The sequence below is a fragment of the Morone saxatilis genome, unplaced genomic scaffold, assembly GCF_004916995.1.
Source record: "Morone saxatilis isolate NCDOM2014 unplaced genomic scaffold, NCSU_SB_2.0 Contig10, whole genome shotgun sequence".
Classification (NCBI taxonomy): Eukaryota; Metazoa; Chordata; class Actinopteri; family Moronidae; genus Morone; species Morone saxatilis.
The window spans coordinates 4,520,843-4,533,855 of record NW_023339652.1 but is presented as its reverse complement, the minus strand read 5'-3'; the positions used below and the strand labels follow the sequence as shown (position 1 = coordinate 4,533,855).

Genomic DNA, 13,013 nt, shown 5'->3' with positions numbered 1-13,013 from the left:
AAAAACAAAGCCATGCAGGAGAAGAGGATGACCTTTACATGCTGGGTGAAGAGAAATCACTACAGGGTGCTATAGTATTTTGACTCCCTAGTGGAAACAGTCAGACTGTTCTTGGTTTTTGGAGGAGGCTTGACTAGACCTGCGCGATATGAGGAAAATCTGCGATGTGTGATAAAATTGTTCAATATTGCAATGAACAGCGTATAAACTCAAAAGAATAGACTACCACTCACTTTCAAAGGTCTCTAATCCCCAGAATACCTAATAACAGCTTAATTCAAGTAGATCCTGAGGTGTTTATTAATCATCTGACTCTAGTGATTACAATATATTATATGCTTAAGTACCCTCACAACTCCTCCCGAGCAACACCTCATCTGACATGTCATGTGGGTTGTTTTTTTTATGTTTTTTTATGGGAAAACACAAGACAGAGAGCTCTATTCATTCTGCAGCCTGTCGGTTTCTTTCTGACCTTTGAGTGCAGCTGGGCACTGCTTTCATTCAGTTGTCTTGTGCAGCCAATAGAAAAGCCCGGTTTGCTACCTGAGGCAGCTAAAAATGGCATTATCGGCCACTTTCCATATTCATGAATCCTGTGTCACGTGATCACTTTGCTGCCACCTCTCAGCCACTTCATTTCCTCCTTTGAATTTGAAGGTTTTATTTAAGATTGAGGGTTTAATGAATAATTAAATTTAACGGAGTGATAGTTTGATTACAAGAATACTATAATTGAAATAATAATGACATAACCCATAAAGCATTTAAAGCCCCATTATGTAGCTTTTCTACCTTTTTAAAATAACAGCTTGATAATATTTGACTAAGTTGTAACAGGGTGTCATTCCCACTCTTTGCCCTGCGCGCCTGTTCAGGGTCAGGACAATTGACAAATGCTTTACGGCACTAGTCACACACAACTATCACTGACTTTGAAGAAACTGGATCATATTTCAGTGAGAAAATGTTTTGTGGTTTTCCCTCTGATGTCCTCCGGCTGCTCTGCTTCAACTATCTGTGATTTACAGTTTCCTGACGGATAATAAAATAACTGCTGAGAATGTGGGTGCTGATAGCTACTTAGCTTAGCTGTACTGCCCGGGACTGGGTGCTCGGTGCGCTGGGAGGAGCCACGTTTTCAGCAATGTAACCGGGCTCAGCAGCTTGTGTGGACCTAGCTAACGGAAGAGACCTAAGGGGATGTTGGCAGAGGACGCTAGGAAGAGAGAAGGGTTAGAGAGGAGCCGCTGGACAAGGTTAAATCTCGGACTGGCTTTTAGCTGTTGGCAAGAGCTTCGTGAAATAAAAGGCTGTGAGACAGGTGTTCTTGCTGTTGGCTTGCTCTGTCTTGTGTTGTCGCGTTTTCTTGATGTTTGGTTGTGTTAGCAAAGTTGTTTTTGATTACAAGTAATGCAATCATATAAAATTGCACATGTGCAGCGGTCAATATTTATGACAGTCGTATTGTACTCTGAAACACAATTATAGATTATTATCACTTCAAACCTTTATTAAACTGTCCTATATAACCTCTCCATTGGTTTTGAGGTCAGTTTGACAACATATTCAATCACTCTGATCAATGATTGTCCTTGCAGGTGTTTGTGTGACTCCTCTGAGCCTTCCTCTGGGGAAATCATCTTCCCTTCATGGACAAGTTCTTGTAGGATGTTGTGTGTGTTCATGCATGTGTGTTTGTATTTGCTCATGTGCAAGGGCAGGTCATTGTTTACTATGACCACACACACTCAAACATACAGACATGCTCCCAAGGATCCCAACATCCTAGGGGAGGGGATTTTTTTTTTTAATTGTCCTAGAAGGTGACAGGTGCCCGGAGGGGCTGAGAAACACAGACAGGGCATGTTTATATGTGTAGAAAGGGTCATCTTAGGTGACACGGCATTGTCCAACAGCCTTGGCGTCTCCCCACTACTCAGCCAATCACAGCCAAGGACTCAGTGATGCAGTCCCCCTCTTACTGGAGGGATTCCTAGGAACTGCTGCGTGACGATGCTGGCTTAAACAGCCCAGAGTCTCTCCTGTCTCTCTCACACCTCTCACACCTCCTCCTCCTCCTCCTCCCCCCTGTTCTCTGCCCCCGGGTTTCTTTCTCCCAGGTCTTTCACTAGGTGTATCCGCCGCGTGTGTTTGAACAGAAGATGATCTAGCGCCATCCACACTGCTCCCACAAGACTGGCTATATAGATGGCAGACAGAGTCATCATCCAGCCCTCTTTCTCTCCTCCTCCCTCTCTCCTCCAAACCAGGCTCCACCTCTCACTTTCCCTGCCTCTCTCTCTCCTTCTCTCTCTCTCTTTCTCTCCCAGCCTCATACTCACACACACTACACACACTACATACACACTCTCTCTCTCTTTCTCTGTCTCTCGCTCTCTCTCTCTCCCTCTCCAAGACTCCCTTCTCCTACTCCAGATGAGCGTGCCTCCTTGTCAGGGCGAGCAGATTTGGAGCTGAAGGTGTGCTGTTGTTGCCAGGTAAGAGTGCATGTTTGCTCTTTGGGCTGTCCCAGAAGTTACAAAGAAATGGGGTGTCTGTTGTTGGCTTGTAAGTGTGTTTTTGTGGCGGCGTGGATGTGTGTTGATGTATCGGTGTCTAGGTGACATAATCAGGAAGGGTGGGTGCTGTGAGGGTGCCACAGGGGAAGTACACTTTGCTACAACTCCCAGCCCTTCTCAGTGACACCAATTTTGGTGCCCGCCTTTCATCGCCATGTGCACTGAAAAGCTTTTTGTGCTGGCTTGCTTGCTGGGAAACTGCTGTAGGTACAGGGTGGAGCGCAGCTGGTGATAGCAGATCCGTTTCAACATATAGAGCATGTCTGGTTGCGAGGGGAGACCACGGTGTGGATGTGTGGGCGGATGGAGAGACGAGGAGAGAAGGGGAGGGGAATGGAGATGGAAGACGATCAGCTGCTTTCATCCCATGGAAGCTAATCCCTCCGTTTGTTCACCTCTCTCCATCAGATAAAATGGGCTGGCTGTGGCTTTTTTTCCTCCACTCTTCTCCATCCTTCAGTTTCGATGGGTTTATCTTGGGCAGGGAGGAAAGAGGCAAGCTATTGATTAGGAAATGAGCTGTAATGCCATTTGAAAAGAGAACAAGACATCCCTCTCTGTCTGTGACTTTCTCCTGCATGCTTTTGTTCCTGACTGTACCTTGTGCTGATAATATATTACACAAACTCACCAGTGATAATGAATCCCTGCTCATAGTCACAATCTTTAAAGCTTAGGAATCTATACAGTGTGCGGGCAGATCCAGCCGAAAAGCCACTTGACTTCCATATGTTACCCAATATCTCTGCTATTGTTGTGATTGGTGGGAACCCTCCTTTCTGTAAAGGAGGCTTATCACTTCCCACAGGTTAACTGACAGAGCGCCAAATGGCTACTGCACAGTGCACATGTAATGGATGGCTCCTGGCTCTCTGCAAACATTTCAAGCATATCCGTGGTGATTGTAGCACGGTTTTGCTTAGAAATAAGGCATCGTTACAAGACGGGCGTCCTATCGCCCTTCTCCTGCTCCTGGATTACCTAATATCTGAGGAGGCAGGATCAGCCTGCGCAACGGGAGAGAAAGAAAAGGGGCAGGAGGGGAGGGGGCTCGGGGTTGCTCAGGTGTTACTGTTTAGCCCAGCGCTTGGAATACATTAGCCAGGAAGCTCCCGTGTGTCAAACTGTTACCAGGTGACAGAGAGAGTGAGAGCGAGGCAGCACTCCATGCTTCCCCCACCCAAATCTAAATGACCCCTCAGCTCATTTCCCAAGGCAGAGCTTATGTTTACATACTCTCTGGGAGCTTCTGCAGATGCTCCATTTCATAAGCACTAACTGAATCAGTCAGGCTGAGGCTGTTCCTGCACTGATGGATGCAGCGTGGACTATTGGCTGGCAATAGCTTTTTGAAACACCCAGAGGGGATTTTTCATGTTTGTGGGTTTCAAGACACTCTGACTGAGGTGCATTACCTGGGACTTTCTGAAATTGTGTGTTTGAGTCCCGATGAAGCTCCACTGATAAGCTCAACAGGCTTCATGAGCTCAACAAATAATCTTCTGATCTTATTTACACCAAACCTGAGAGGGCAGGGTTTGACTCCCAAACTAATCAAGTGGCCACTCAGCTGTCGCCGGAGGTCTCGTCTTGTTTTATCGGGCTTGTTAAAGAGCTATTAATGAGAAGTACAAGCCCAAAGTCCTGAGCCCGATGTCCGAGCAGCGCTAACCTTTTGTCTGGGCCGAGTTATCTTGAGTGAACTTTTCAGAAAGCCAAAGGCCGTCAGGATAAAAGGGCATGTGCCAGGATTACTTTGCATTTGGCTGAAGCCTCTCACTTATGATTAGTTCATTAGAACATGGGGGGAAAGCAAGTGGAGGCAGGAAAAAATTTAACAGTAGCGGCAGGACAGTAAAGAGAGTGAGGCAGGTTTTTCTTTCTGCTCTGGATAGCAATACAAAATGGAGGATATAAATAGCACGTTATGATTTGACCTTGTGTGGCCATGTGGTAGTGGGCGCCTGTGAGAAGGGATGTGCACAGATCAGTGACACTGTCACCACAGAGCCCGACTCATGCTGGTGGAGATGGATGCCTCGGGAATAGTTTTCCTGCTCTTCTTGTTGGTACTTTTCCCCATGTCCATGTACCTCCGTATATCCATCATCTCATCTCATCTGGTAGTGGAGATAAATAAAATTAATCGCCGTGTGGTGATAGATTATAGGATTATTGTTTTTTTTAGAAGCTCAGTCCTGTATAAAATAATGAGGTCCTTTTGGAGTTGATTATTGATTGACTATTAATTACAGTCCAGTCACTATCACTGTACTACCTACAGTAGGTCAAATACATTGATTGAAACTGTAAAAATATAATACTGGCCCTAATTTACAGTATCAATCTGACTGACTTTGAAATAAGAATGAGCAAATAAACACTACACTCAATCATGGATCAATGTGATTCAGTTTTAAACTACATATGTTCACCTGAAGGAAGAGAAGCATATTTCTGTATAAAACAAGAAATGATATGAATGATGCACAAAGTTAATACATCATTCCAAAAATGTACTTCTTCTATCATTAGGTGTGAAATCTATAGCTAAATAAACTTGCACAGTGTTTCGATTCCTCCTAATAAACATGACGGCACACAGTTTTCTATTAACTGTGTTTGTTTTCTTCGTGGAAATGAAATATTGAACAGCGCCCGTTAGCGAGCCAGCATGAGTGAGATCATTTTCTACAATGTTGTTTTGCAAATTAACCTTGCCTTCAGTGCACGTACGTACATTTGACATATGCTTATTTTTTTGAATGCCTTCTAAATCTCACCTCAAGCTTGTATGCAAATCTGTCTGCATCCTGTTGAAGGACGTGGCTTGAAATGAATGTTGAGTGTATTAGTTTGTAATTTCTTTCTAGTGTCCATGTGAGATTGTTGTGAATATTTCATACTCAATTAAAAAAACTTAATTTAAAAAACTAAATTAAAGAAAAAAACATAATTTAGCTGAATTGATTTTCTTCTTTTCTTTTCTTTTGAAGTATATTGTTTTTATGAACAGTGAACCATATTTCAATCATAGGGATCATGTCGGGCCAAAATCTTTTTAACTGCTTCATGATGAAGCCACTTGCTGATCAGCTCTACAACACTTAAATAGTTGGGTTTCTTTTTTTGAACTTTAAAACTCAAACACACAAGAATTAGATAAAGCAAAAAATCTTTTTCAGGAATTTTCAGGAAAAAGACATTTCATCATGTGTATGGTAATAATGCCCTAATTGGAGAGGGTCCTTCTCATAGCTTTTATCGCTCGGCTATATGCTATCAGCATTATGTTAAAGTCCTGACACTGTTAATTAGCTTGTTTAAGTCCCGATTTGAAGCTCGGTGTTTGACAGGGTGTGTAGGACTGCTTGATCTCTGTAGACCCACCGAGATAAGACTCAGATTACATGATCAATCCACACACTCGCTCTTATAAATACACACATACACATTGTATTGACAGAGCTAAACAGAGAAACATACATATTCTTATAAAATAATGGCATTAAATTAGGTGCTTTCATTGTTTTATACTCTTGAGCATGCAAAACTTTAATAATGTGTGACAAACAGTAGTTATAATTTGATAGATTTTCACATAAATAGGCATCTGTTTGTTCTGTTGCTGATGGATAAGAAATGGTTGTTAGTAGGTTTGGGCGATATGTATTATTTCATACTTAAATACCTTCCTTATATTTCACTGGGGTATATGGTATATGGTATATGGTATATGGCGGTATTTGTGTAAAAAGTCATTGTAGCATGTATGACATTGTTTAGCCTCCAATGCTGCGTGTCTAATATGCAATTATCCTACTTAGACAGGTCTTGATGGTTTTAAATACTTATGGCCCATTGAATATGACTAGATAGGAAATAAGCTCCCTTCTTCTAGCTGGAGGACCTGATGAACACTTGTTGCTGCGGTGAATGGAGATGATGTGCATACAGCTTCCTCCCTTTTGGCTGGGTCGCCTTTATCGTGGGGACTAAGCCCAAAATAATACCTAACAACAGCAGAGGCATTTTTTCTTTCTTTTACTAGCCCTGTAATGTGATCCCCCCCCCTACTTGCAGTCACCATCGAGTAACTCCTTATTGTGTGCGTAGTGAGTGTGTGGTTGAGAGAGAGCGGCAGAGAGTGACTGTGAATGCAGCGGAGCAGAGTAGAATGTGAGCAGTGAAGCTGACAGTTTCGCAGTAAATATACAGTGTATATGTTACAATTTGTTGGTATCACCCGCCTACATTGGGCATACATTACATCACCTCATTAAAGCATCTCTGTATCAGTTTAATAGGAAGAGGTCTGTATTTGTGACGCTATTGTGAGTCATAGTGTTGGGATTTCTATATACCGTGGTATACCTTAATGCCTCGCTACCGCTCAAACCTAGTTGTAATTATGGGCACTGACAGCACCCAGAAAAAGAAAAGAACGCCACTTGCTGAAACTTAAAAGAAAAATTCCAAGAAGAACTGTCACCAAAATTTTAAAAAAAGCAAACCATCAAATGACAACTTAAGTTCTTTCAGCTTGTTTGACAATGTAACATCACATTGTGTAAAGCTATTGAATTTGACACAGCATGAGTAGGACCTCTCCTCACAATAGAAGAGGGCTTATAAGCGTGTTTTCATTTGTGCAGCAGAACCAAAGCATTGTTTGGTCTGCGACAAAAGCCTATTATTCCAGCTGTATGCGACTGCATTTAAATTCATATTTATCAGCTGCAGCATGGTCAAAACTATTGCCGCTAAGTCGCAGTGAGTCGGAAAGGATCAGCGCCACAGCCTGAACAATGTCTAATGAAGCCAGGAAAAAAAACAATTCTGTGTTGGATATGTCCTCCTCGTTTTGCAGATACAACAACAGCCTGCTTAATTAAATACAGTAAGTGAATGGCTTCAGAGTAGTCGGGGTGAATTAATGTTACAATGACTATATTCAGATTTGTCTATCCAAGGAAAATCTTTACAAAAAAATATGACAGGGTGTTATTCATTTAGAGAATCCATCTCTTTACATACATCCACAACTGCCCATCATAAATGTACAACAGCCTGTACAAAGTGTATTTAAGGAGGCTCTTTTACATGGGTTTGTCATGACTGTCAGTCAGAGAGATTTTCATTTGCAGAAGTTATTTTAGGTCTACGCGTATAGCAAGGGTGGCAGAGGGGAGGTGTTTCATTGTGAAAGGTAAAGACGAGAAAATGATTTTATGGCAAAACTTACTTCCAGTCTGAGAGCTGTAATTTTAAAATCCCCTTTAGCGGGAAATTGCTTTTGCCCTCCTACAATTTTTTAATATCCTGATTCATACTTAGTGCTAGTAAAACGCATCATCTACCGTAGCATTTCTCCTGCCGCTGCCCGAAGGTGCTTTGTGGGGAAGTTATTAGAGATTAATACCATCTGGGTATGTGGGACTGCTGAGGGACACAAGCCTTGCCCCATGTGCTCCGTGTCTGTTCTCCTGAGCCCCCACCCTCGCCCCTACATAGTGGGCGAAACATCCCCTTTGCCTAATGAAAGAGTAAATTAATTATTACTGAAGGGCACGCAGCATAAAAAAGGCCCTGGAGGACATTTTCAATGTTTCATGAATGTAATGAGGCGTAAAGACAAAAAAAAAAGTCATCCTTTTCTTCATGTGCTTACCTGAAACCCTCATGCACATTCACCCCAGCCCTTTGGGGGCATCCCATGATGCACCTGCTCGATATGCTGAAATATCAAGGCAGTAACTTTGTCGAAAAGAATAGAGGATGACGTGCAACCTTACCTCCAGGGTAATGTCAGTAATAACCTAACCAACTGCTGCTGTTTGTGTAATTGTCTTTTTGGCGCACATTGTTCAGGGTTTTCGTCTGAAATGATTAGATTAGAGGGGCTCCACTACGGTCCCCTGTTGATGTAGCCACTCGGTATTGACAGTGCAAGTGTCAGCACGGAGATGAGCCGAGAATCCAAATTGCTAGGGTCTATTCTTTATCTCCCTTTCATGAGTTTGTAAAACAGCTGCAATTTGTTGGGGAAAATTAAGTAATCTGGACAGAGTATCACAAAGGTGAAAGCATCAATTTGAGCAAAATGACACATTTATAACTCAAGCATCATGCTAAATTTAATCTAAGGCAGTAAAGGCTAATTTTTTTTTTTTTACAGCTTTTCACAATTCTCCTGAGCCACCTTTGGTGTCCCCAGAAATGTGTCAGCACAATGAGGGGAAACAGTGAAAACTATGTCCAAGTAAGTTACCTATTGGCTCTGCCGCAACTCACTCGCTGTTTCTGGGCGCCCTTGGAGGAAGCATGAGTCATAAAGCAACACGACACGGGCAGTGTGTGCAAGATACAGTGGCACAATGGGATAAAAAAAAAAGCAATTAAAATCAGTGTCACCCTGCACCTGTCCATGACACAAATGACCTTGGTGGATTTAAAATATATCACAATAATAATAATAATTCAACATGTGCTGGAAAGCATACAACTTACTGCCTCTGTCATTTCCCATTTCCCTGTCAACTGAGGGACTGAAGAGAGCAGTCACATTGCTGTATTGTTTCGCTCCCAATCAAGGTCATTGTATGCTCATTAAATTCACTGTGGATGGATTAAACAGAATAAATGCAGAGGCACATAATCAGCATTACAGCCTTAATATTTTTCAAGTGACCCTACTGTGACGATGATTTAATTGTTCTCTCTAATACAGCAAGGCAAGATATGTCATTAGCTGTTGAACCAGTGAGTCCTTGTTTCCCTGTTAGACAGGAACCCCCCTCCTACAGTGTGGCTCAGCCCTGCTGTGGAAAAGAGATTGCGAGGGAACGCCGAGTGATAAGGGAAAGGCATTCCTCCCTCTCACCCCACCTTTTCTCATCTCTGGCCCCGACAATTCTCCATTACTGTTAGTCAAGCGGCATGTGTGCCCTCCGCTGCCGACCGCTGAGATTTGCCTCTGATGCAAACATCCTTGTTTGTCGCCATGGCAACCAAGTCTTCTGCCTGCTGTAGGTTGTCATGCCAGCCGCCTCCCCCATGCTCTTCTTCACCCATTAGGACTGTACTGTATGACACGTGCGAGTGCTGTACGCCGTTCTACGTGATCCGTCTGGTTATCTTCATAAGCTGCTCTCATTACGTCGCACCGCTGTCGCTGCTCCTTCTTGAGGTAGTCCCCTTTTTAGCAGCTGCTCACAGAACGTTACATAGTATTACACCCTCAACTACAGGAATGTTTTCACTTGAGAGGACTGCCAAGCGGCACAGCCAGAGTCAATTGCTGGAATAATGGCACAACCAGCAAAAAGCAGCTCAAAAGACGGAGAGATATAACAGCAAGTGGCCTCAATTTCCACTCCTCTTGTTTACTCTGTCATCTACCAACAACTTCATCCTTTAAAAATGGAGCAGTCTGACAAGTTTGGGGCTCCTGTGAAAGATGATGCAAATGTGGAGGCATAGGTCCTTGCTGTGCAGAGTTCATTCTCAGAGCCAAGCTTCTTGGGGGGCAGACAGAGGCCTTTCTTCCAAAACATGTCCACCCAGTCAGACGAAAAAACACTCATTACCACAGCACCACGGGGCCAACCCAGCCCACTTGGGGATAATAACTAGGCATCTGCTTAAATTTGATATAATGCTGGCGTACTGGGTAGTCTGGGGTCTGCGATAGTGGCAGACATTATTGTGCTCTCTTAAGCTGTTTGACTCCTGCACTTAACTGCTTAAGCTGAAGCATTTGAAGCTAACCCACTCCGTTATTCACACCAGAGGGTTTAATGGGATCCTTACAATGAAGCCTCAGGATAAACTTTACCATATTTTGAGAAGATGATTACCCTTATTTACTGCTCTGTGGAGGACAGAGAGCTAAGACTATCGTGATAATGAGTGACTTTTCCCCCCCGTTTGATAGGATGGGCTTGAGGCTCGAGGAGCCATTTTGCTGCTGGTGAAATTTCAGAGATTACATTTGCTGTTCCTTATCTCCTAAATTAACTCATTACCTTGACATCCTGCTTTTTCTCCCTGGGAACACATTGGCCTTGAATTTATAATGAAACATGGCTGTCCCCTCACGTCCCACATGAACAGCGAGAGATTCAGCGCAAGCCTTTAACTCCCCACCCTGTTCTTCCCATTGATTTTGACTCCACGGCCAGATGAATAACCTTGAGGAGGGGGGCGAAAAAAAGAGAAAAAAAAGAAAGACAGGAGCTGGGGCAGAAATAGAATGCCTCCCATGTCTGCCCGTGCCCTCTCTGAAATGAAATTCTATCAAACTGGCAGCATGATTTTTGGTTTCTTAGCATGGTGGCAAAATCTTCAAAGTTATCCTGAAAAATAGGCCTGTCGCTATTAAATTGAAGAATTTTCTTGATTGTCAGAGTGTGTTTTTGTTGTCTGTGTCTCAGAAAAGTGGAAGTGTCAAGGCAATACAATGCTGCTGCCCAAAAAATATGTGAGAAAATTCATTCTGTTGGACATATTCAATCAATAGGTGCTTCAATAGGGACCCATTGAGGTCAAGCTGTCAAACAACATTGTCATCCTTAGTTTGCTGTCTCAAAATGGCTTGAGCGATACAAATTACAAAACACTCCCCATAAAGTCGACCATGGTTGCTCTCTAAATTGGGTTCAATCAGACGAACTAGGCAAAACATTTCAGTCCTGTCAATCACATTCTTTCCTTGAAGCTTACACTAATTGCATATGCAAATTGCCTAAGATTATGAATTTGCACCCACTGTAGGGTTTGGTGATTGCGAGTTGCGATAATGATGGATTTCCTCACATTCATTTCTTAAACATTGTTAATGAAGAGGCAGCCACTTACAAATGGGGATTAAGCATGCATTGTGCATTGCAAAATAAACTCTGTAAGGCTGCCGCTATTAAGTATTCCAATTAAAAGTCGTAACCGGGCTGACCATTAGTCAACCCTTATACTGTCAAATCACAAAATAAAGAAATTACACATATGATCTGTCAGGTAACTGGGTCAAAAACCTTTTGATGTTGCATTGTATAAGGTTAGAGACAGAGAGCGGGTGAGTGAGAAAATATGATTTGGTTTGTGATTTGGATGAACTGAGCCTTTTAAAGTCTCTATGGATCTCTGCAGTACCTGTTTCACTTCAGTGTCCAGTGTACTTTTTTCTGGAGACAAAGAGTGACAGCTACTGTGGATTCTGGTGGAAACCTTTTGGTTATTTATACTTGATGCCAGTGGGGGTGTGAGATGATTGAAGAGGTAACTATAATCCATGGAAACCAAAACCAGGGGTACTACAACAACAGGGATTGCAGGGGAGCAGCGACAAAGAGAGTTGAAGGAAAATGAGGATTTAGAAGCCATGTGATTTGTCATGAAGGTGCAGGCGTCCTCTAACAAGCTCAACAAGGTGACAAGTTGGCACTGAGATGGCAACAAAAAGCTTCTCTAGGAGGCAACACAACTAATCATAACTAACCAATACCAACAATCCCCATTCAGCCAGCAAGACTATTCACACTGCAGTCCAAAATCAGTGAAGCACCTTGTTTTCATTGATAAATTATTATATATTCTGCACAGAATAGAATTGTTTTTACATAATTTAAAATCAAAGCCACACAACATACCTTTTGCTTTTCATAAAATGAACCTATTCAGTGGCAGCAGGAAGGACAACTTTCATGTCAGAGCATCACACTAGCACACACAAACATCTTCGCCACGCTCAGCCCTGCAGCACCTCTGGACCTGCTCACAGATTATGAGAGGCTTCAATCAATAACTCCGGATCCCATCCTCCCACTCTGGCTGGCCAACCCCGCTAAGAGCCCCCGTGGGGCCTGAACACCAGACAAGCGCAGATATCCCTGCGCTGGCTGTGGACTTGTCACTTCCACGTGTCCTCATTTTAAATCGATAGAAAACTTTTAGTTTTATGACACCATAAACAACATCCTCTGACATGGTGAGCAAGCTGGAGCTGCTGTCGTCATTAGGATCAACCAGGGGACTGTTTGCTATGCAGATTTGGGAGGAGCGGGTGCAATGAGGCATTACAGCCACTAGACGCTGCTGCAACCTGAAATCTGGGTGTCCCTCTGGAGAATCAGACGTGACGTTTGGTGGCCACCAAGAGCCAAGGCAGTGTTGCGTAACAGACTCTCAAAACGAAACCTTCATCTGTTCATCTGTAAATACCCAAGAATCAGACAAACAAGGACAGCACTGAGAGATTCCACTGATGAAACACAGCTTCATAGACGCATCAGCCCCAACCTTTGTTTCTCATTTAGTTCTGAAAGAAAGAAAAAGTTGACGTGTAGATTATCGGCACTAATTAAATATCTCACAATTTAGCTTTTGAATAAGCTGCAGAGCATCAAAAAGCTGCACCACTGTTGACATTAATTT

At 43.0% G+C, this 13,013-nt stretch overlaps 1 long non-coding RNA gene across 1 annotated transcript in view; it reads left to right on the top strand.

Moving 5' to 3' along the window:
• Positions 1 to 2,350: 2,350 nt before the first annotated feature.
• Positions 2,351 to 13,013, top strand: part of LOC118342696 — a 61,492-nt gene continuing 50,829 nt past the window's right edge. Inside the window, exon 1 of the long non-coding RNA XR_004797499.1 lies at positions 2,351 to 2,501. This is a non-coding gene — a long non-coding RNA (uncharacterized LOC118342696). The remainder of the gene's footprint in view (positions 2,502 to 13,013) is intronic.